The sequence below is a fragment of the Panthera onca genome, chromosome F2 (assembly GCF_046562875.1).
Source record: "Panthera onca isolate mPanOnc1 chromosome F2, mPanOnc1 haplotype 2, whole genome shotgun sequence".
NCBI lineage: Eukaryota > Metazoa > Chordata > Mammalia > Carnivora > Felidae > Panthera > Panthera onca.
The window spans coordinates 48044627-48069375 of record NC_138356.1 but is presented as its reverse complement, the minus strand read 5'-3'; the positions used below and the strand labels follow the sequence as shown (position 1 = coordinate 48069375).

Sequence of the window (24749 nt, the reverse complement as noted above, 5' to 3'; positions counted from 1 at the left end):
AGGAGATATTTTTGTCGGGGTGGCATTCTGCCAGAACTCATGGAGAAGGAGTGTAGTTGGCTCCTTCACCTGTGTTCACTTTGCCCATCCCTGTGACTGTGTCCAAGTCCTCCCCGCAGGGATGGAAAGATCAGAGAAGCCACGAAAATTTTTACTGCTATCACTGCCATTAGATAGCTGTATACTCTCTGAGCCTGGCAGGTGTTTAAGGCTAACTTTTTTTCCCCCTTGGATGTTTTTGTGGATTTTTCAGAACTTATCCACTCTCTAACCCCCACTGCCACCCCATTTGCCACCCTAATCATTGGGACGCTTTCATCTGTAGCTGCCTTGATGCGGATGACATACTCTCTCTACTCTGGCTCTTCATTTACTCCTTCTTCATCCCAAGGAATCTGGAGTCATCTCCAGCTTTTGTCAAGCATCCGGGAGACCCTATAAGACAGGACCTAATGTGACTTCATACCAACACTCCTGTGAGTGGCCCTGTCTCTACCTCATCAGGGGAAATATGTAGGCATCTTCTGCGTGGATGGGCTCTGGGTGCAGCCCCACCCAATTTCCAACACAGATGCTTCTCCTTGAACTTGTGTTCGCACTTCGGGTCTACCTCCTGTCCTGGAGCATTTTCAGTTCACCGTGATTTCTGTAATGCAGGAGTCACATGTCCAGATCTTTGAGTGATCCCATTGAATTTCGCTTCACCAGGCTTGACGTGAGAATAGACACCCTTGCCCCTTCCCATGGGTTAACATACAGCTGTCTCCGAACACATCCTCACAAATCCTTTTCTCTTATCTCTGACCTTGATATTCTTGCGGTAGTTGAGGGGTTCTGTGTCCTCTGACTAGTTCTTGGTCACTAACTTTGAAATTCTGCATTGAGATTATTATCTCTAAATTGAGAGGAAATTTTCCACTCTGACATTCTGTTATACATATAATGAAAAGACTAACTCTAGACCAAGTTTTGCTGGGGCAAAGTGTTCTCTCTAGGGATGTTAGTTGGGAATTCCTCCCAGGGAGAAAGGCATTTACAGACCTTCTACCAATAGGGAATGCCTCGAGTAGTGGAGCTTGCTGCTAAATGGTTTGAAATCCACCCTACTATAGTAGGTGGTTGGATTTTTTTTTTAATTAGAAAGAGGAAACGGTTTTCTTTCATCAAGATATCAAGGGTAATTGGATGCCAGCAGCTGAGGCATTTCTTCTTGATTGTGGCCTTTTGTGTTTAGTCTGCTGTATTATTCTAGCCTTCCTTTGGACTTCTGGCCATGCCAACTGGAGAATTTAGAGCTAACAAATCAACTAGAATGGCAATTTTCAGAAAGTTTTAGTTGCTTTGACTTTTTCTTTGAGCTCCACGTGTCTTTGCCTGGAGGTTTGCATTCCTTGGATCAAATTGGCTCTTGTAAGAGCCTCCTACACTCTAGGTCAGGGGTCATTACCAACTAGTGGCCCCAGGGCCATACATGGCCCACTTGTGAGATTTTTGTTTGGGTGTTTTGTTAGGTCTGCACAGTGTAGTAAAAGGCCAGTCATGTAGCTTGCTCATTTTAACTTAGATTATACTCTGTTCCTGTGTGCTGACTGCACACAACGTGCAGGCACTTGAGTTTTCTTCCTTCTTTTTGGATCTCTTAGGACATCTTCCAGTATGAATTAAGGTAAAAGCCTCTGACATAAAACCAATATGCTTTTGTGCAAGTGGGAGGTAAAGCAAAGTGCTTTCAGCTATAGTTTTCCATTTACTTTATCAATGATTGATTTGTTGTGGGGGAGGAGGAGTGATGGGGAAGTACTGAAAAGATAGAAAGGGGACGCCAGGCATGCCTCTCTATGTGGCATGACGGCTGTACAGGTGACGGCTGGGCACAAAAGAGGGGTATTTATAACAGAGAGAGAGAGGGAGAGAGAATTAGATATTTACCCAGATGCTCGTATCCCCACCACTCCCCCCCCCCCCCATACACACGCCAAGAGTTCTTTAAAACTTAAATTGAGAAATTAGTAAAACAGATGAGACATGACCAGGTAGGCTTTTGGTCAGTGGTACTTTAATGGGACAAAAGCCACACAGGGAAAACATACCTTTGATACTCTTGAGTACTCTTTGAACTAGAAAGTGTCCTGTTATGAGTCTGTCTCTATGTTATGAAGGTGGGTACACCAGGCATCTCCCCTGGAACAGTCCCACTGATGAGGCCACTATTGTCGTTGTCACCTATGGATCTGGCAGCACCTCAGGAGGCATTGCCAGGCTTCCTGGGTCCACCCCAACTGGCCAGAAGAATTTAGGGGAGACGCTTTTAATGGTTTTACTGTAACCATGTCCACTTGGAAGGAACACCTGCTGGCCCTGACCAACATGGCATGAGACCACAGGCAGCCAGCCCATCTGTGCTTCAGAATGCAGATGGCACAGGCCATGTGAGTCCAGTCACAGTGGCAGGAACTCACTTGTGTCAAATCCAGAATTCTGTTGCAACCAGGTTCTGTTTACAAGCTACCTAAGGAAGCCATCACACTCCTGCTTGCCACTGGATCTATGGTCCTTTCTGGGGAATGCAGAAAACTCATTCTTTCTTGCGTGTGCTTCCCCCATTCTACTCAGAACATGTGCTAGAGGGTGGGGACCCATTCTTTCCCCGCTTTGGGTTACCCTTCTCCAAGATGACACACAAGCTCACTGTTGTACAACCTGGTAAAACCTTAGGCTGCGATTCCTGCAGAATCTTATGTTGGGAAGAGAACAAAGCTAACGTGGCTTTCCTAATGTGTTTAGGTACTACCACGGATAGCGGTAACAATAAATACTTGTCCAGCGCTTACCTGGAGCTGAACTTTATGTAAAATCATTTAATCCTCAAAAGCCTAGGAGATAGGAATTATTGTATCTCTGTTTTACAGGTGAGGAAACTGAGGCACAGAGAGGCTGAGGAACTGGCCTGAGCTCATCCAGTGAGTAAATGGCAGAAGAAGGATTCAAATCCAGGAGGCCCGGCCCCTGAATCTTTGTTCCTAATCACCACTGCCCGAACTTGCTCAGATTAATGATGTAATAGTCAGATGAGATTGGTCTGAAAGTTAAATAATCTAAAAACTATGATATAAATACCAGTTATTACTCCCCTTGGGGGTGAGTGTGACAGACGTGAATTCCTTCTGAAGACTGGAAGTATGAGAGAGAACATCAGCATGTGTTCTGACAATGTCATAGGTGGTCATCGTATTAGTATTCTATTGCCGTGTAACAAGTTGTCACAACTTAGGAACCTGGGCTTCAAACAACACAAATATATTATCTCACAGTGTCTGGGAATCGGGAGTCTAGCACAGGCTAGCTGGGTCCTCTGCCCGGGGTCAAGTTAAGGTGGCAGCAGGGGCTGTGATCTTGGAGGCTCAGGGTCATCTTTCCAGCTCACTGTTGTTGGCAGGATTCATTTCCTTGATGTTGGAGGACCAAAGCTTCCGTTTTCTTGCTAGCAGTTGGCTGAGATCACTTTCAGCTCCTGGAGGCCACCTCTAGTTCCTTTCCAAGTAGCTCCCATTGGTAGTTTGCAGCACAGATGTTTGCTTTCTTCAGGCCAGCTGTAGTGCATCCTTCTGACTTCCCATCTCTCTGGTTAGTGGATGGAGTGGCTCTCCTGTCACCATAAGCCATGTAACATGACCTAATTGAAGAAGTGGCTATATCATCATATTCCTAGGTTCTACCCACACTCAAGGGGAAGCAGTTATACAAGGTGTGTGTACCTGGGGGTGAGTCTTGACAGCCGTCTAGAATTTTCCCTTTATAGTCGTTGTGGTTGTGGAGCCCATGAGAGGGTCTCAGCAACATAGCTAAAGTGAAGTATGAGAAGATTGTGAATGGGTTACTAATGAATATGGATATGTCGCCAAATACAAATAGTATTCATGTGCTATTCTGGTTAGTGCTGCAGAATCTGGAGCCCGTGTACTTGGGGCCTTTAGGGGCTTTGCTGCCATGAGAGCGGTCAAGGTCACCAAATGTGCGGTGGTGAAGATCAGCCTGGTAGTTGGCGGACTTGATCCTGGTGAAAGTTGAGGCAGCAGCTCTTGGAGGCTCCAGGGCTCACCCAATTTCTTACAGAGTCTACAAGCCCCACACAGACTATTCCACAGTAAACATTTCTTCTCCAGAGCAGAGATTGTTGGGAGAATATAATTACTTCCTCTGTACCACTGACCCGCACGTAGTTGTTTCCTTTCTGTAGAGTGTGGGCAGAGTCTGTGTGGGAAGGTGCTGGTTTAATTTCTGTCACGTCTCACTTGCCCTTTTCCTGGGGCAATTTAAATCTCAAAACTGATTCAGTCAGGAGTCACCATGGAGGAGCTCCAGGGTCAGTCTAGTACAGCGAAGCAAGGGCCGGCAGGAAATCCCAATGAGTCACGGGCCAGAAGGTTCTATACTAAGCAGCACTGTCCTCACCAGGCTGGGCATTTTGTTCGTGAAGTTAAATATCTGCACAGATATCTAAATTCAGATGACTTAGGGGTGGAGGTGGGGAATAAAAAGACTTTATTTGGACACAGGTTGGGTGCTTTAAAACTTTTAGGGTTGAAATTAAAAAAAATCTTTGATGTTATTTAAAAGTGCTATCAATTCAGGTCAGGATACTTGGTTCTTTAGTTGTTGTTGTTGTTTTAATTTTTATAGTGTTTATTTTTGAGACAGAGAGGCAAAGTGTGAGAGGGGCAGGGGCAGAGAGAGAGGGAGACATGGAATCCGAAGCAGGCTCCAGGCCCTGAGCTGTCTGTACAGAGCCGGACGTGGGTCTGGAACCCACGAACCGCGAGATCATGACCTGAGTGGAAGTTGGACATTTAACTGACTTAGCCACCCAGGCGCCCCTTTTGTTCTTAGTTTTCATGAAGATTTAACAACAACAACAACAACAGTGACTCATGGTCAGGTAGGAGATAAACAGATGTGAAGTGTGTAAGTCTATTCCAAGCAGTTGTGTCAAAAGTTGGGTTCCCTTAAAAAAATAAAAAATTAAAACAAAATTGGGTCCTTTTGGGGTGGCTGGGTGGCTCAGTCAGTTAAGCCTCTGACTCTTGATACTGGCTCAGGTCATGATCTCACGGTTAGATTAGAACCTGCTACATTGTAATACTATATAATGTTTCCTTTTATTAATGGTTGCAGAGAATTCCATCTTCTGGGTGAGCCATAATTTATTGAATTTATTGGGTGTTTGATATTTGGGTGTTTTCAATTTTTTCTTGTTATAAATTATGAAACTCTTACTCATTTTTGAATGTGTTCATTTTATTTACTTTTTAGTTAACTTTTATTTGACTTATTGTTTTACTGAAGTATATACTTGCCATACAATATTATACTAGTTTCAGGTGTATAACATAGTGATTCAATATTTATATGTATTGTGAAGTGATCACCATAAGTCTTGTTACAATCTGTCACCATACAAAGTTATTACAATATCACTGACTATATTCCCTATGTTGTGCTTTATAGCGCATTTAAAAAATCATTTCTTCCAGGAAATGAAGTTTCTGGACCAAAATATATGAATCTTTTGGGATGCCTGGGTGGCTCAATCTGTTGAGCATCTAACTCTTGATTTCAGCTCAGGTCATGATCCCAGGGTTGTGGGATCAAGCCTTGCATCAGGCTCTTCTCTGAGTGTGGAGTCTGCTTTGGATTCTCTCTCTCTTTCTCTCTCTCTCTCTCTCTCTCTCTGTCTCTCTCCTTCTCTCTCTTCCCCTCTGCCACTCTCCCCAACTTGAGCTCTGTCTCTAAACAAACAAACAAAACCCCAAAAAACCCACACCAAAATGCATGAATCTTTTAAAAGTTGTTATTTATTAGCAAAATTAATCTTCTGAAAGTTTATACCAATGTACATTTCCACCTGCAGTACTAAGAGTGTCTGTTTCCGCTTATCCTCACTTGTGAAGCCAAAAGTAGTGTCTTACATTCTTTTGATTGGCATTTCTTTGATTACAAGCTAGATATTTTTCCATTTGTTTATTTGCAATTTACATTTATTCTTTATAAATTATTGCTCTTTTAAAAAATGTTTATTTATTCATTTATTTTGAGAGAGTGAGAGGGTGTGGAGGAGGGCCAGGCAGAGAGAGAGAGAGAGAGAGAGAGAGAGAGAGAGAGAGATTGAGGGAGAATCTTAAGCAGGCTCCACACTGTCAGCACTGAACCCGATGCGGGGCTCAAGCTCACGAACTGTGAGATCATGACCTGAGCTGAAATCAAGAGTCAGATGCTTAACTGACTGAGCCACACAGGCGCTCCTACATTTCTTTTTGAAGTGACATTAAGTGCTTCTTATCAAATCACATTGAGTGCATTTAACACCAATGAAGATGAAGTTGGTGAAGACAGTTGCCCAAGGTGTGTATAACATGCAGCAGAGGCAGCAGCCTCAGGGAGTCAAGTTTTTGTGCAAAGTTGGTCCAGCCTCTGATGTTCCATCAGAGATGTTTTGTCATAGTGTCTGGGTTCTTCATATTCTTTATTATTATTGGTTTTTGGTTATGCAGCTATAACAACCGTATGAATTTGTGATATAAGTAAATAATGTATTATGCCCATTATTCAGGGAAAGGTTGCCATGAATGTTTCTAGCAACATTGCAAGAATGAGGTCTTGCCTCTGCACCTTCAGAAATCACTTTGAATAGATAGGTTTTTGCCAGTGAAATTTCATTAGTGATCATTTTCGTCCTTGCATCGTGGCAAATATTATGACTATCTGGGAGAGAATCTTCTGGTTTATTAAATTGCGAAGTAGTCACCTAATGAGAAACTGTCAGTAATCTTGTGAACATGTGGTGGAATATGTAGTTTTAAAGGCCTGGATGTGTAACAGACCCCAGGAGCAAGCAGGATTCATTGTTTTAATTAGTTTTTGAATTCTGCTGCCTTCCCTCTGGCCACTCTGGTTGCTGAGTGTTGGATATCAACAGCACTTGATATTCTCCTGACTTTCTTTATGCAGATCTTGCTGTCTCATGGCAGGCTAAAACATACTTGATAAAAACATGTTTGTAAAACAGCTGAAAGACAGGGAACCTTTGGAAGATGAAGGGAATGTACTCCACGCTGGAGAATACACCCAGAGCAGTGGGTAAAAGTTCAACGTCGTAGATTAATGTAAGGAAGAACCTTTTATTTATTTATTTATTTATCTATCTATCTATCTATCTATCTATTTATTTGTTCATTCATTCATTCATTCATTCACAAGAAGTGCCCACCCAGAGCGTGGCTCACCATTTGAAGACGGTCACTGGGATTCTTTCAGCAGAGATCCGTTGGTCAAAAAATAGAGGTTTACTGAATTTAGGGTGAAAGAGGCGTGATCCATGCCCAGGGCAAGGCCTTTGCCTGGATTACTTTTGAGATAATTTTCAACTCTAAGAGTCTACAATTGTGTCAATTTTTGAAAAATCCTGTGACTACTTATCTAAAGTAGTCAAAATCATAGAAACAGAAAGTACCGTCGTGGTTACCAGAGGTTGTGGGGAGGAGGAAAAGGGAGTTGTTATTCAATGGGTATAGAATTTCAGATTGGCAAGATGAAAAAGTTCTAGAGATGTGTTTCACAATGTGAATATGCTTCACATTACTGAACTGTGTGCACTTAAAAATGCTGCAGATGGTAAATTTTATGGGGTGTGTGTGTGTGTGTTTTAACCACAACAAAACCAAAACAGAACAACCAGGTGCCTACTCTGAGTTTTGCCCTAGGCTAGGAGCTTTAAGGAGCACAGAAGTAGAAGACAGCCCCTGCATACACTTCTGTTACCAAAATGCCTGAGCAGGAGCCCAGGCCCCCACATGTGCTGGCCATGATGTCATCATTGCTCCTGCCACTGCTTCTCCCTTCTTCCTGTTTTCCATTCTCCTGCTAGTGCCCCAAATGAGAGAACCCGGTAGGAAGGCAGGGGTGAGTTAGCCTGAGAAATGCGGTGTGTCGTCAGAGGAGGGCACATAGAAGAAAGAATGTGGAATTGAGTAAGAGCAGGACCTATTAGGCAAAGTCCCCCCTTTGTCTCCTCTGAGCCATACACAGCCTTCTGCCCCCCTATAAACTTACACAGCAGCGGCTGCATTATAATGCTTCTGCAGATGCCACTATCCTTTTCACAAATGAAGACATACTCACTCTTTCCCTGATAAGGGAGGTGCCAAGTTCCACAGTCAGTGCATCCGTATTTGGATGATGTTAATTTCTTTTATAGGTTAGCCAAAATCCCATTTATGTTATAGCCTGGAAAACTAACTTGTGGAGTGAACTATCAACCAGCGTTCCTTATAGGATATAGGCAAAAGGAAAAAGGGGGAAAGGGTTTCTATATACAAAATTAAGGAAGAAAGTAAACTTAGTTGCCACAGTTCTCACTCTTGTAACCGATCATAAGCAATAATTGATATATACACATATATCAATATTGATATATATGTATTTATAGACATAGGACCTACATTACATATCTGTAGCTGTGTATTTTCCTTCTTTCCTTATCTGTTTCCATGTTTCTTTCCCCTTAACTAGCTCTTTGCTTTGTAGATCTCTTTTTTTGGTGGTTGGACACAAATCTTTCTTCCTGAAGAGTCTGCCCTTAGTCATCGTTCCTTTATTGGTCTGGTAAAATCTTCTATTAACTTTACTACTAGACATGGAAGCAATAAATGGAACCCCAGAGAGTCCTCTGGATTACAGACATGCCTCTGTTCTTTAGCAGCAAGCCTATTTCATCTTGATAATTGAGACCAATCACCCCAGTTCATACAGTAGAAATTTTTTTCTTTTTTTTTTTTTTTGCCATTGGCTCAATGGCATGAGGGTCTAAAATGACCAGGGGGCAGTCTTAAATTGAAGTTCAGTGGAATCATTCTTGTGGCCGCAATGGAAATATTTTTCCTTGAGAACTGATAACTCTAAACCAGCAGAGCCCCAAATCTCAGGGGCAGGAAACAAAATTGTTGTGATTAGCTTATTAGGTGTAGTAATAAAAGCAGATTCTCCAACATTAACCTTTGGTTCCCAGATTTAACGTGTTCTAGTTATGGAAGAAATAACGTCCTGTATGAGCGGTTGATTCAAAGTGTGTACTGCATCCTGTTCAGATAGTGCCATAGGGGCGCCTGGGTGGCTCAGTCGGTTGAGCGTCCGACTTCAGCTCAGGTCATGATCTCACAGTCTGTGAGTTCGAGCCCCGCGTCGGGCTCTGTGCTGACAGCTCAGAGCCCGGGGCCTGTTTCGGATTCTGTGTCTCCCTCTCTCTCTGACCCTCCCCCGTTCATGCTCTGTCTCTCTCTGTCTCAAAAATAAATAAACGTTAAAAAAAATTTTTTTTTTAAAAGATAGTGCCATAAACTTTCAAGGTATTATCTCCCAGTTGGTAAGGGAATTGAGCCTTCAGTAAATGGTTCCACCATTCTGTCAGGCCAGCTGTTCCTGGTGATGATGGAGTATGTGGCAAGACCATAGAATTTCATGTTCCTAAGCCAGTTGCTGGACTTCTTTTATGAGAAATTGCCTTGGCCAGAAGAAATAGGAGGGGGATTATGATGGAAAATAAGGCATTGTGTAAGTATGTGGATGGTGGTGCTTGCAAAAGGTAAGCCCATATCCAGAATGGGTTTACTCCAGCGAAGACAAATCTTTGTCCCCTCCATGATGGAAGGGAACCAATGTAAATCAACCCCCATCAGGTGGCTAGCTAGTGCACCGGAGCTCATTGTTGGCTTCTGCTGTTGGGGAGTTGAAAACTCAGTAATGGTAGGAGTCAGATTTGCCTTGGTCAGTCTGTGTGTAACCTGCTTGATTGCTGCCATGGACACTGTAAAGAGAAGTCCTGGGGTAGCTGGGAAAAGAATGCTGACTGATGTTCTCAGAATGTGTTATCTTGTCTACCTACCTGCCCTGTAGTAGATGCTCTTTTATGGGAATGCACATGGGATATGGATATTTCATACCCTTTGCCCATTCCAAAAGGTCATCCATATACCTACTCCTCAGTCCTCCTTTTAACCAGTGTTTTAATTCTGTTCTTTGTATTCCCTCTGAACGTCTGGCCAAATCGTTAACCACTATTTATGAGTTACTATAGATTCGTACTTCCGGCCATCTTTCAGTCTAGAGAAAATGGATATCCAGAGGTACTGCAGAGTTCTACCAACTGGGAAGATTTTTCTTTCTCCACTATTTTTTCAGGGCCACATCTATTTCCAGTGAGTGCTGATGTATAATGGGGAATCATCTGTAAAATATGCCCAAGTCATTTTTTTTTTCAACATGAGCTGATTCCAGGGAATTCCTCATGAGGCCATTGGTGTGGGTTGAGAGAAAGCAGTGTAGCAGGAGGAGGTGGCTGTGGAAATCTGAGTCACCTAATCACCTAAAGGTAATATTTGTACCTTTAGGACATGCTACAGACACATCTTACGTTTCACTTCCACTCGGTGACAGTGTGGCTACACTTACCTGATTTTTATGGATCAGGTGGATTTTGGTGGATCAAGTGACACAGTTAATTTACACCGGGCAGTTCAGGTCATGTGGTCATCAGATGTCCAAGGCCAGAAGTCCTGTCTCCACAAGAGCCTAGGAACTGGCTTTTAAGGGGAGAACTCAGCAGCTATTTCTCAGAGGGAGAAAATTTGCAGAAGAGGCTGGTTTTGTTCCAAAATGTTAGTATTCTAAGTTGTGATTCTTATATAGGGCCTGCCCCTGGCTTGTTACACCATATCTTCTTGTACATGGAAGATGGGCTACCACAATTTGGGGATTGCGGGGAGGTTCATTGGGAATGGAGGCCACAGAAAGTTCTACATATCAATGAACATATCTTTCTTTTAAAGTTTTCTTAGTTGGGGGTGCCTGGGTGGCTCAGTCGGTTAAGCGGCCAACTTCGGCTCAGGTCATGAACTCGTGGTTTGTGGGTTCAAGTCCTGTGTCGGACTCTGTGCTGGCAGCTTAGAGCCTGGAGCCTGCTTCGAATTCTGTTGTCTCTCTCTCTTCCCCTCCCCTGCTCATGCTCTGTCTCTTTCTGTCTCTCAAAAATAAATAAACATTAAAAAAAATTTAAAGTTTTTTTAGTTGACCCTTTTCTAGTATCAATCATAGAAATGTAGTGAGTATATTTTAACTCACCTTCCCCCAATAGGAATCATTGCCTTATTTACCTATCACACACCACCCCACCTCCCCCCCCCCCCCAAATTTGGAAAATACCGGGTGGTTCTTTAGATGCTTTTTCATGCTTCTAAGGAGTTTGCTGGACATTTCTTTCTTCTTCTTCTTCTTTTTTTTAAATTAAGCAACTTTATTGTAAAACAAAGCACAGAAAGACACCCCCCTTCCAAATCAAATACATAGCTTAATAAATACCCATAAGGCTAAAACATTTGTAACAACCACCCAAGTCAGGAAATAGAAATTTGCCCCTCCCCCCAGACACCTCTTCCACATGCCTGGTTTCAATTATAGTCCTTCTACTTTCCTTCATAAGTGACCATTATTCAGACTTTTATAGTAATCACCCAAATGTGTATCCCTAGAAAATGCTTTTTCTTTAAAAAAAAATTTTTTTTTAACGTTTATTTATTTTTGAGACAGAGAGAGACAGAGCATGAACAGGGGAGGGGCAGAGAGAGAGGGAGACACAGAATCTGAAACAGGCTCCAGGCTCTGAGCTGTCAGCACAGAGCCCGACGCGGGGCTCGAACTCACGGAACGCGAGATCGTGACCTGAGCCGAAGTCGGCCGCTTAACCGACTGAGCCACCCAGGCGCCCCGAAAATGCTTTTTAAAATATTCACTCATTTAAAAAATTGATGCACCTTTCTTTTAATATAGAGTTCTGCTGCATCTTTTTCTTTTTTGTATAGTTTATGTGTGGATAAATCCAGCCTTCTGACCTTAGTAGAGTTGCTCATAGTGTGGATTTTGCCACTTGCATACTCCTGAGACATTTCACTGTGTTCCTCTGTCTTCCATATTTCTTGCAACTTGGTAGCTGGATTTCAAGGTTTGGTTAGATTCAGATAGAAATTTTTTTTTTTTTTTTGGCAGTTTTAAAGGAGTGTTCAGGAAGTGTGTAATATCTGCCTGATCCCTCTTTTTGTAAACTTAACAATTGTTGATGCTCAGTGCTTAGAATTACTTATGTCCTGGAGTTGACATTCTAATTTAGACTTTTTTTTTTAATTTATCAGGTGGAATACTTTTATAAAGAATTGTTTACCTCCCTCTATTTTTTGGTCACTCAGTGGTATATAGTTCATATAATAGGAGAGACAAGAAAAATATTTGGATCTTCTTGTTTATCAGGTTTCAAAATAATGAATTTGTTCCCTTTCATCTTCCAAAGGTATATATACGTGTGTGACCTTGTGGATGTAAGCATATAATGGGTTTCATTTAGTTACAATTATCATTTTGCAAGCTCAAAGCCCAGTGGCAGCCTTTTCAAGTTGGCTCCTGCTTACTTTTCCTGGGTGTCCTTGTAGATATAAAACTCCATGGATCGAAAATTCAAGAACTACTTCTCTAGATCAGCCTTTTCTTCATTCTTTTATGGCCTCAGCTGACCAGGGAATAGTGTTTGTAGAACAGGGCACGCCCTCTATAGAAAGAGCATATGTGCTTTCTGTTTACAAATATTCTGGGCTTTGTGTTTAGAGACCAGAGCACTGGCTTCCTGTCAGGCCATTCTTTCTGGAAATGAGATTGCTTTGCTGAAAAGATTTGATATTAATAGTTTTCTCTACAATAACATATTCGTCTATGAGGCATGTGCTCTTGTCAGATATCTGGGATAAAACTAAAAATGATCAAAACACTGTCTTAATTTTTTCCCCGTAAAATTCTCCATGTAATCCAATACATATCTATAAATTAACCTTTTGGAAAAACTATAATTAATCTTATTAAATGTGAGATTGCCTCAGGCTTTTTTGTGTGTGGGGGGTAGAAGAATTTGCATTAAAATTAGCTTTGCCTTCAAAACATAATTTCCGATCTTCAAAGGAAATTTATCACATCCCTCCCCTGTTGGTAACCTGCTTTTCCTTTAGTTCAAGTGCTGTGCTTTCTCTTTTCATCTTCTCAAGCTTGGACAATTCTGAACATTTTAACTCTCTCGTTTCTGTTTCTGTGACACTGGCTTTCTGGCCACAGGGCTCCTGAGAAAATTTGCCAGAAGTAATACTTGACCTAGCACACAAAAACAGAACCACCCATCAGAAGGAATAAAGGTGGTTTTGAGAAGCTTATGACATCAGTGTCTGTGACAGTTGTTTTTTTTTTAATTCTATTTTTTATTTTTTTTAAATTTACATCCAAATTAGTTAGCATGTAGTGAAACAATGATTTCAGGAGTAGATTCCTTAATGCCCCTTACCCAATTAGCCCATCCCCCCTCCCACAACCCCTCTGGCAACCCTCAGTTTGTTCTCCATTTATGAGTCTCTTCTGTTTTGTCCCCCTCCCTGTTTTTATATTATTTTTGTTTCCCTTCCCTTATGTTCATCTGTTGTGTCTCTTAAAGTCCTCATATGAGTGAAATCATATGATTTTTGTCTTTCTCTGACTTTCACTTAGCATAATACCCTCCAGTTCCATCCACGTAGTTGCAAATGGCAAGATTTCATTCTTTTTGATTGCTGAGTAGTACTCCATTGTATATATATACCACATCTTCTTTATCCATTCATCCATCAATGGACATTTGGGCTCTTTCCATACTTTGGCTATTGTTGATAGTGCTGCTGTAAACATGGGGGTGCATGTGTCCCTTCGAAACAGCATACCTGTATCCCTTGGATAAATACCTAGTAGTGGAATTGCTGGGTCATAGGGTAGTTCTATTTTTAATTTTTTGAGGCCCCTCCATACTGTTTTCCAGAGTGGCTGCACCAGTTTGCATTCCCACCAGCAGTGCAAAAGAGACCCTCTTTCTCCGCATCCTTGCCAACTTCTGTTGTTGCCTGAGTTGTTAATGTTAGCCATTCTGACAGGTGTAAGGTGGTATCTCATTGTGGTTTTGATTTGTATTTCCCTAAAAGATACTTTCTTTAAATTTTATTTATTGAAATAAAATTGTTGTTGCCTGAGTTGTTAATGTTAGCCATTCTGGCAGGTGTAAGGTTGTATCTCATGGTGGTTTTGATTTGTATTTCCCTGATGATGAGTGATGTTGAGCATTTTTTCATGTGTCGGCCATCTGGATGTCTTCCTTGGAGAAGTGTTTATTCATGTGTTTTGCCCATTTTTTCACTGGATTATTTGTTTTTTGGGTGTTGAGTTTGATAAGTTCTTTATAGATTTTGGATACTAGCCCTTTATCTGATACGTCATTTGCAAATAGCTTCTCTCATTCTGTGACAGTTTTCTTTTGGTTTATATCATTCTTATTTGCAGACTGGTTAATACTTATGGGTGTTTTATTGTAGAAGATTGTTCTACAAAAGATCTATCTGATCCTTAAGTCTTAGCTTGACTTAGAGGGCCTTAAGTCTTTAGCTTGACATTCAAGGCCCTCTGCAGCCTTATTACTGTCCTTCTCAAAAACCCTCAGTGACTCTCTGTTGCCTATTGGACTGAGTATATACTTTTCACTGTGCTTCCAATTTACCTCTCTAGGTTCATCTCTTCTTTTTCCTTTGGACACCCCTTCAGATCAGCTACATTAGATTGCTTCAATTTCCCTGGTAAACTCTCATGCTTTCCTACTTTGGCCTTTGCTCATGTAATTATTTCCATTTGGAATGGCCTTCCCTTCCCTTCCATCTCTACGTACAGAAATACTATTCTTGTTTTTAAGACCAATGTGAAATGGCCCTCCTTCATGAATTTCTTCCTGATTCCTCCAAAGAAATTACTTTATCCTACCTTTGAACGTCCAGGCAATTTGTCGATGGCAGTTACTCTGTATTATTTTGTTACATAGTTAAATGAACATTGTTGTTGCCAGCATTTTACGTGTCTAATATACCCACTCCTGGAAAATAAATAGGATGACCATATATCCAGATGTTCCTAAGACAGCTCCAGATTTCCTGGGACAGCCCCAGTATATGCTCTGTCCTAGCACCCTGTCTGGTTAGCATCCTCTTTCACTCTGAAAAGTATCTTCATTTGAACAATAAATTAAGCAGGCATTCTTGGAATAAATAAGTGGAGGATTGGGGCTGCGTCATATTCATGTTTGAATCTTGGTCATTTATCAGGAGGGGAGGTATAAGGGCAAAGAAGAAGGCAGACTGTCTTGTGCAGGGGCCGCTGTGCTGAGGCCATCAGGAAATGCTCAAGAGGTTATCTTGATTCCTCCAGGGCTAGTCCTCCTCCAGGCACTGCCCAGAAGCTCTTACTTTTCCATCCGAAAGCTGCGTTCCCTGAGGGCTTAGTAAATAATCGCTCCCAACATGAAGGGCTGTGGGTGTTGTTTCCCCCTCAGGTCAGTGCAGCGAGAGCTTATAAGAATATTTGGCGTTGTGGGGGATATTTAGTGCACATGTGAAAGGGCCTTTATTTCCTTACTTATTATTTATTTATTTTTCATTCGTTTTTATTTTTAAAACCAACTGACAGAAAAGTTGACAGAATAGTACATAGTCACAATCTCATTTTGCTACACGCGCTTTCTCGTTCTTGCTTGTTCCATATATACACACATCGGATGAAGTTTGTGTTTAAGCAAGTTTTTTCTATAAATGTGCACATTCTTTTCTGACTCACTTGAATACAGGTTGAGAATGCCTTGATACTTCACCCCCAAATACTTCTCAAGTGAATGGGGACATTATTCCACATAACCGCAATATCATGATTATACCCAAGACAATTAACAGTAATTCCTAAACCACCTAATACACAGTCCCTGTTGTGTTCTTAAATAGGTTTTGGAGCCATTGTCTCTTCCACCTCTTTTAATCATGCATAGTCTCTCTGCCTGCGTGTTTGTATGTGGGTGCACGTGTGTATGCACAAGCAACACATACCGTTAACATGCAGTGTATGAAATTCCGCTCCTCTCCCCCTCAGAGAATTTTGCTTTTACCCACTAAGTTTCTTCTTCCTCCTTGATTCTCTAAAGATTGTTCCACCTTTGCCAGATTTGCTCCCTGCTTTGTATAATTGAAGGATGAACAATCTGAGATGAGTTAATGGGTTGGAGTAAAGGAGAGGTGGGAGGAGAGGTGGGGGCTTTGGAAGTTGGTCCTGAGGCTTTAGAAAGGCCAAACTTCCTCCCTAGAGCCCACCCAACCCAGTAGCTTGAAGATGTGGGGACTCGGGGAGGAGTGAAAGGAGCTTTGTGCAAAGCAAGTGAAGCTGGCAATACCATGAATTGGTCTAAAAACTTTTATTGTGTGCTAGGCACTGTGCTAGCCTCTGGGGGGAAATTTTGGACCTGAAGTGTCTCTACTTCATAGAGGTCGGTGTCCATGGAGGGCGATGGGTTTGGAATTAATAACCATGATAATGAACACGTAACCGTTGGTTGTGATTAACTGCAATAGGGGAAAAGAATAGTAGGCTGCATAGTATGCAGCAGAAGAACCAGATTTTCTTTTGAGAGGTCAGGGAAAGTCTCTCAGGGGAAATCACACTGACCTTGAGAGCCAAAGAATGAGTTCATGTTAGGCAAGTGGAGAGTAGTTAGGAAAGGGCCTCAACATGTACCAATGGCTGCCTGAAGGAGCGAGGCAGACCCTACAGAGGGCTGGGACAGCCGGATCTGAGCAGCGGTGAAGGAGGGCAGTGTCAGGTGAAGAGAGAGGGAGGGAATGGACTGCACAGGCCCAGGGAGGAGTTTTCATCTCCCAAGAAGCAGAATTATTAGATGGACCCTTTTGGAGGTGGGATGGGGAGGAGATGGTTGGCTAGGACACAGAGATCTGGATATCACAATCAGTGGAAAACTAAGCAGTTGTGACCAGGTTGGAGCACATGGTGTGAGGGGGGACACTATGCTGAAGTTTAGGTTCTTTCTGTAAGTAACCCATTGAAGAGTGGGTATGGACAGGGAAATGACATGTCAAATGTCATTTATCTTTGAAAAAGATAAATGTCGAGGATGGATGAATTAATTGATGACATGAAAGGCTAAGAGACTTTGAAATTGTCCAGTAGATAGAGGGTGAAGGCTTGACTTGGGGAGGGACAGTAGGGACGAGGATAGGAGACCGAGACGCTCAGCAGGTGCAATCTATAGAACTTGGTTATCAATGAGAGGAGTATTAAATGATGTCCAGTATCCTGGCTGGTGTGATGAGTGGAAAGGGATAGCAAGAAGGGGACCAGCTTGGGCAATAGATGATGAGTTATATTTATCCCTGATAAGTGCTAAGTGCTTGTGGGAGATCCAGCCTGATGTCACCTAAGTAACTGATTAGCTAGTGTTTTCTGACATTGATGAAATTCTCTCTGGATATTTTTGATATGTTAACATGGTTTTTATTGAGAGAGTTGGAAGCATGCAAACTACTTATAAAGGAGTGCTCGCATTTTACAACTGACAGATTGCTTTATTCTGAATGGCCCATGACAGACTTATTTTTTGTACTTAAGAGACATTTGACTTTGTCACAGTTTTGAAAATATGTTATTTTTGGTTTGTTTAGATGGTGGGTTTTCAAAAACAGTTAAATATTACAACGAGGCTTGCTGCGTTTTGTTTTGTTTTGTTTTGTTTTGTTTCCCCATTCAGTTTCCCATTAAATATACAAGTCTAACATCTGGCACTCTTCTTTTTAAGGACTCTGGAAAAAGAGCTGCAAGGATTAGACTTAGCACTTGACAAATCATCCAACTGTAATATTTTCATCTAGAGTTGAGTCTGAAGCTGACTGAAATGGCCATGTCAGGAACGGCACTGTGTAATGTTACAGAGGAGAGGAGCCACTTGGGAGAGTTCCTAATATGGTCGGGGCATTCTCGAGATGCATGGAATAACCCATTTGTATGGTATCATCCACGCTGGGAATGCAGCTATAACGTGTCAAGTGACAGGCTCCACAGAGCATTTCTTTTCTGTTATTTGTCAGACTACAGCCCGTTGGCTGATAATGGCGTTTCCTCTTACATTGCTTCATTTTTCAATAGCAAATCCCTGGACTCTGAACTGGAAAGTCTCTTTTCCAGCTCGAAAGTCATATATTCTTAGAGTTGGAAAGGACCTCAGTAATTCTCTTAATCCAGACCCCTGGTATTTTTGCACATGAGGAAAACGAGACACAGAGAGGTGAGGCAATTTGGCCACAGTCAATCAGATAATTATTGAACCCTCCAGCCCACCTAGACTCCCCCTTTCAAATGGGCAGAATGGCAGCCTCCCTCCTGCTTTTAGTTTGTTTGCCAGAAGTTAGTCTTTTTTCACATCATGAAGCCACTTGGAAATAACCTAACTCCTTTGAAAGAAGGAAAGATGTGTTTTTCTCAGAACACGTATTTCTGGTTTTTTCCAAATGGGTTTTCATTCTAACTCAGCGTGACTCTCCTCTATTCTGAGAGAGCTTTCACGCCACTGTGTGACATCTCTCTAATGGCTGCCTCCGCCCAGCTGGACATCTGTAGAACAGTTTCAGCAAAACCCCATGCACTTTGGAGCATGGCATTGCCTCGAAATGCCGGAAAGGACAGATGCTAGAAACTGGACAGCACCTTTGCCTGAGTCCTTAAAACAGGTGATACCAGGAACTTCTCTAGAAGCAACCACTGATCCAGATGAGACTTTTGAAAGGATCCTTGATTTCTGAAGTTAGAAATCTCACACTTGTGTCCTAGGACTGAACACCCCATGACTCCCGAGGCCTGTAGCCTTCGCCGCTGCTGGAGGGCGGGCGTGCGGTGGGCAAGGTGGTACCTGGAGCCTGGCCCAGCCAGGGAAAGCAGGGGAGATTTGAAAATGAGTTGTGAGTGAGAAGAGGGAAATAACCCATGGGGTACTTAACCATTTACTGTCTCAGCTTGTGGGGAAAGGCTGTGGGAGCCCCATGCTCAGGAACCACAATGTCTGCTCGGTCCTTTCTCTCTACACTTTCTCCCCACAAAATAATCTTCTGGTCTGGGTGTGGGGTTGGGGGCTGGAGCAGGTGGTAAACACTGCTCTGGCTCTGTTGTCTGTGCTCTGAGACTAAGTGCTGGGCTTTAGAAAGCCAAAAGCCTTTTCTCGGCTCCTGCTGGAACATCTCATCTGTGAGGTCGTGGATGCTACAGGATCCTCCTTCCGGAAAAGGGGAGGGTCTCAGGGGCTAAGACGAGGAGGAGGAACATCAATTACTAGCTCCAAACGGAATCCCACTACATTCGTAAGAGCTCAGTTAAAGGAAAACAGGGACTGCTTAGTGTGATGTTCTTAATATGAGCTGTTTCCAGGAGCAGCAAATGAGTGCCGTTATCTGGGCTAAGCAGACAGAGGGATGAAAAAATGCATCCTGGTGGATTATCCTCAAATCTTTGAAGTAAACAGAATTTTTTTCTTGCTGTTATAAAGCTTAATTCTGTACCAGAATGGTCACAGAATATTAGAATTCTATGGGAACTCAGAGATGACGTGTGCTGGGTGTTTATTCTCTGCCATCCCCAAATTCTCTGTCATCTCCTTCTCAACATTGTTTTTAGCCTTGGGACTCTCATCTCCAGGGATTACATCAATGGGCTTATCTGCCCTCTGGCTTCTCTTCAGATTTGGTCAATAGGAGGTACCTACTTTATCCCTTGGCAGTTTCCTTAACCCTGTCCATGCCTTGTAAATAATCCCCTTCATTAAAACGCCCATTCAAAAAAAAAAAAGAGGTTAGAGTGGGAGAGAGCCAAAGCATAAGAGACTGTTAAAAACTGAGAACAAACTGAGGGTTGATGGGGGGTGGGAGGGAGGGGAGGGTGGGTGATGGGTATTGAGGAGGGCACCTTTTGGGAGGAGCACTGGGTGTTGTATGGAAACCAATATGACAATAAATTTCATATATTAAAAAAACGCCCATTCGAGTGTGTAATCTCTTTCCTCCTGGAACCCTGACTATGACCATTTTACAGGTGAGGAAACTGGGGCACAGAGACGCCCACTGGCTTATTTGGTGGTGTCTCTTTTTTCCTCCTTTTCTCTGCCATTGATGAGCATTCACAAATTGAGAACCCCAAGATCCTAGAATACTGGCCTGGGGATGAGGAAACCCCTGGCACTATAGTCTGCTCTGCTCTAATGTGATGGCACGTTTCTAAGGATTTTCCTTTAACTTAAAAGTGGTGTCCTTAAAAATGATATTTTACATGGTATATACATACCATGGAGTAGTACTCAGCCTTAAAAAAGAAGGAAATCCTGTCATTTGCAGCAACATGGATGAACCCTGAGGACATTATGTGAAGTGAAATAAGCCAGGCTTGCATGATTCTACTTAATCAGAAGTGTCTAAAGCAGTCACACTCGTACAGCAGAAGCTAGAGTGATCGTTGCCAGAGGCTGGGGGAGGTGGAAAAGGGAAGTTGCTGTTCAATGGATGTAAGTTTCAATCATGCAAGGTGGACAGCTTCTAGACATCTGCCATATAACATGGTACCTATAGTTAACGGCACTGTATTATACAGCTAAAACTTTAAGCGGGCAGGTCTGTTTTTTAAAAATCATACACACAGAATAAGGGAAGAAAAAGTATTTTAATAGGTAAAAAGTTAGAGGCTAAAAGTAGTTAGGGAGAGGACACACCTCGGGGAGGACTCTGTCCATGAGGGCACGGCTGGGCTGGTGGAAAGTCAGGAATTGCCTTCTTCCTCCAGGGTGGAGGCAACTGTGCCAGGACCTGGCTGGTGGAGTGGGGCCAAATTTGCCCCCTGCCTTCCCAGGCCAGTGCCTTGAGCACTCATTTCCATACTTCAGTGTGTGAGAAGTCAAAATTTCTGATCATGCTTGTGTGTGTGTGTGTGTGTGTGTGTGTGTGTGTGTGTGTGTGAGAGAGAGAGAGAGAGAGAGAGAGAATTTGCATTTTTCCTTTTATTGACTTTTATTCCTTTTATTTATTTGCATTCTTGCTTTATTGACTTTCCTCAGTTCTCTGAAGAGTCTTTTTTTAACCTCTCATGTTTCATTGCTTCTGAGTCGAGTTTTATTTTTCTCACATTTTGAGACTCTGATACCGGAATGTGTCTACAACCAAATGCATCTTTTGTTGCAATTGGTCCGGTGGTATTTGTGCTGTAGTTGCATTGCCTGGGCACGTGTGAACTTGGTAGTTCTGGTAGCAGGACAAGACAACGGAAACCCCTCGTTGTTTCAGTCAGCGATCCATTTGATGACCATCTGCGAAAGGAATGTAAGTCCTAGGTGTTGACTGAAATCTCCTGGTATCTATTAGTAAGATCTTCTTGCCAACACCAACACTTGTGGAAAAGCATCCGAAGCTCAGAAGAAGATCCCAGATACAATACTTGAACACTTTTAAAACATGCTGCATTGCTGGGGCGCCTGGGTGGCTCAGCTGGTTAAGCGTCCGACTCTTTGATTTCTGCTTAGGGTCATAATCTCATGGTTCGTGAGCTCGAGCCCCACGTGGGTTTCGGTGCTGACAGGGCGGGGCCTCCTTGGGATTCTCTCTCTCTCTTTCTCTCTCTGCCCTTTTCCCACGTGCATGCACTCTCTCTCTTTCTCAAAATAAATAAACTTTAAAAAAAAAGGAAATGCTGCGTTACTAAAGGCTTTGGTGGCATAGAGGACAATATTGTGTGGGAAAACACACTCATTGGATATTATGTCAACTGTCATTTGAAGAGTGGCTTCCGACTGAATGCCTAAACCAAAGTAAATTTGCATACCTAACCAATTTATTTCACTTACATTTTCATACTCTCCTTTTTGATGGGTATAATAAAACTCAGGTATTACATAAGTCTAATAGAGATCTCTTTCAATAAGTATAAAATAAAAGTTCTAAATGTTAGTATTGTATCACAATTTAATTTGCAGCCATTTTTTTTCTTACTGTTCTATAAAACAGCATTGTCTGTACAATCAGTGAACCTTAACAATTGATGGTATGTGGTAGTGAACGAGGAAGTCTGTTAAATTAGCAGCATGAATCAAAAGATGAGTTAGAAAGCTCAGGAATGAGGAGGGAGTTTAGTAATTCTTTTACTCTATACATATTTATTAAGTTTTTACTGTGAGACCAGTGCTAGGCAAGGCATAAGGATATAGCTGTAAACAAAATAACTGTGATCCCTGGGCTCACAGAGAAGACGAGATATACTGAGTAAGTAGTTGCATGCATGATGTTAGAGAAAAGTGCAGGCTTCTTTGGGAGAGTAAATAGAGGAATTTAAGATAGTCAAGGGGAGCGGATGGCCTGGCTGAAGAAGTGACACTTGAGTGGAGAATGGAAGGACCAGTAGGAGTTAGTCATGTGGAGGTGAGTGGGGAAGGGGGAGGGAGTGGGGAAGGGAGTAGGAAAGGGAGAGCCGTGTGTATAAAAGCAGGGAGGTGGCAACGAAGGAGAAGCTGAAGGAAGTCCAGTGTAGCTGGAGCACAGACAGTGGTAACAGAGATGAGAAACAAAGCTAGAGAAGTAGGTGGGCAGCAGATGATGAAGGGCCTTTAGAAGACATGGCAAGGAGGTTGGCCTTTATCCCAAGAGTAAGAGGAAGTTGTGGAAGGGGTTCCAGGAGAGGTATAGCGTGCCATGCTCAAATTTTAGAATTGTCATTCTGGCTGCTGGGCAGAAATGGAGTGCTGTAGGTCAAGGGCAGATGAAAAGAGTATGATAGTAGTCATCCTCACTTGACTGGGGGAAGGAAGCCGGGATGGGCAGAAGTCCAAATGGTGCAGGGGAATCCCGGAGCACGTGGTATTTCCCATCATCGGTTGCATTCCTCAGATATTACATCCTTGGTTCCTGATAACCTAAGACAATAACTTTATTTGTTTTTGACAGAGTGACTTCTTCTGACTTGAGCCTACAGTGTGCTTTGAGAAATCTGCCACCAGGTAAATATAGAATAAGATTTTTCAGATTTATAAGCCATACTTTTCTTCCAAGACTCCCTAAGACCTAAATCCAACATCTTATTTGAGCCTTGCCATAGCCTTCTGAGTCAGGTGCTGCTTTATTTTCATCTTGCACATGAGGAAATTAAGGCACAGGGAGGTTAGGCAACTTTATCAACATGCACAAAGCTGTTTATCACAGCACAAATTATAATAGCCAAATAAAGAGGAAAGAATCTAAACGTGCAACAGTAGTTAAGTTGTGTCAAATCAATTATGGGACATAATTTGATGGTGTTACTTTAATAATATTCTTTATCAGGTTAAGACGTTTCTCTCCTATTCCTAGTTTGTTCAAAGTGAATTATTTCACCTGCATGTTGAATTTTATTAAATGCTTTTCTAACCTACTGAGGTGATCAAATGATTGTTATCCCTTGATAAAAATCTTGTTCATGGTAATTGACTTTAATTAATTTTAGGATGTTAAGCTAGCTTGCATTGCTAAGATAAAACCAAACTTGATCATGGTGCATTATCCTTTCTATACTCAGCGAGATATAGTTTGCTAAATTTTAGTCCCAACATTGGCCAAAATTTTCCTGTCTGGTATTTTCCTCTTCAGGAATGGTTTTCAAAATATTAGAATTACTGGTTCCTTGAAGGTGTGATGAAGCTTAATGATGAACCAGCTTGGGCATGTTGTTTTCTTTGAGGGAGGAATTTTTACCCTGTGTTTTAACTTCTGATTTATCTAGGTTTTCTATTTCTTCCTGAGTCAGTTTTGGTAAGTTTTGTCTGTGGCTCTATAGACACATTTCTGTTGGCTTTGTATGCAGGAGGGGAATTTCTGGGTCTTGGGGTAGGTGTATGTTCCGCTTCAGCAAATACTATCAAAGAGTTTTCCAAAATGGTTGCATTAATTTAAAAATTTAACTGCCAATCAGGAGTGTGTGATAGTTCTGATTTTCTATATTTTTGCCAATACAAGGTATTTTCTGTTTTTGTTGGATTGTTTTTTTAATTTAAAAAACAATGAAGATGGGTACATCTTCATATATTAATTGACCATTTGTATATCTTGTTTATGAAAATCCTTTTCAAATCTTAAAAAACTTGAGGTGCTTATTCAAGTCTTTTGGAAATAAAATTGGGTTGTCTTAGTGAATTGTCTTTCTTATTGAATTGTAGACATTTTTAATAATAAGTATTCTGGATTTGAGCCTTTGCCAGGTTATATATATTGTAAATATCTCCTCTTTTTCCTGTGGTTTATCTTCCAGTTTTTAATGAGCAGAAATTCCTTTAAAATGATATAAATTATTCATTTTTTTTCTTTTGTGGTTGGCACTCCTGTTCTATTTAAGAAATTTTGGCGTTATTCCAAGATCAGAAAGATGTTTTCTGTTTTCTTCTGAAAGCTGTATGATTTTATTTTTACATTTTGATCTATAATACATCTGAAATTGATTGTATTGTGTATGATGTGAAGTAAAGGGTCAAGATTAATTTTTTCTATGTGGATACACACTTGACCAAGCACATTCCTTTTGCTGTAATACTATTTTTTTTAAGTTGAGCAGCTTTTTTTTTTTTAAATGAATATTTATTTATGATATAGTTGTCAAGTAAGCTGTCTGTAGTACTATCTATCTATTTATTTATTTTGGTTAGGCTTACTGAGGTGTAAGTAATACTCAGTAAAATTCACTCTCTTGAAATTTATGGTTTAATAAATTTCAACAACTGTATA

General features: G+C 41.7%; 1 protein-coding gene across 3 annotated transcripts in view; it reads left to right on the top strand.

Annotated features, from left to right (window-relative positions):
• The window catches only part of NCALD (neurocalcin delta), a 396530-nt gene that overhangs the window by 101801 nt on the left and 269980 nt on the right, over window positions 1-24749 (top strand). For all 3 annotated transcript variants that reach the window (XM_078441760.2, XM_078441758.2, XM_078441759.2), the window contains exon 2: window positions 22944-22996. The gene's annotated coding sequence lies outside the window, so the exon portion shown is untranslated. The remainder of the gene's footprint in view (window positions 1-22943; window positions 22997-24749) is intronic.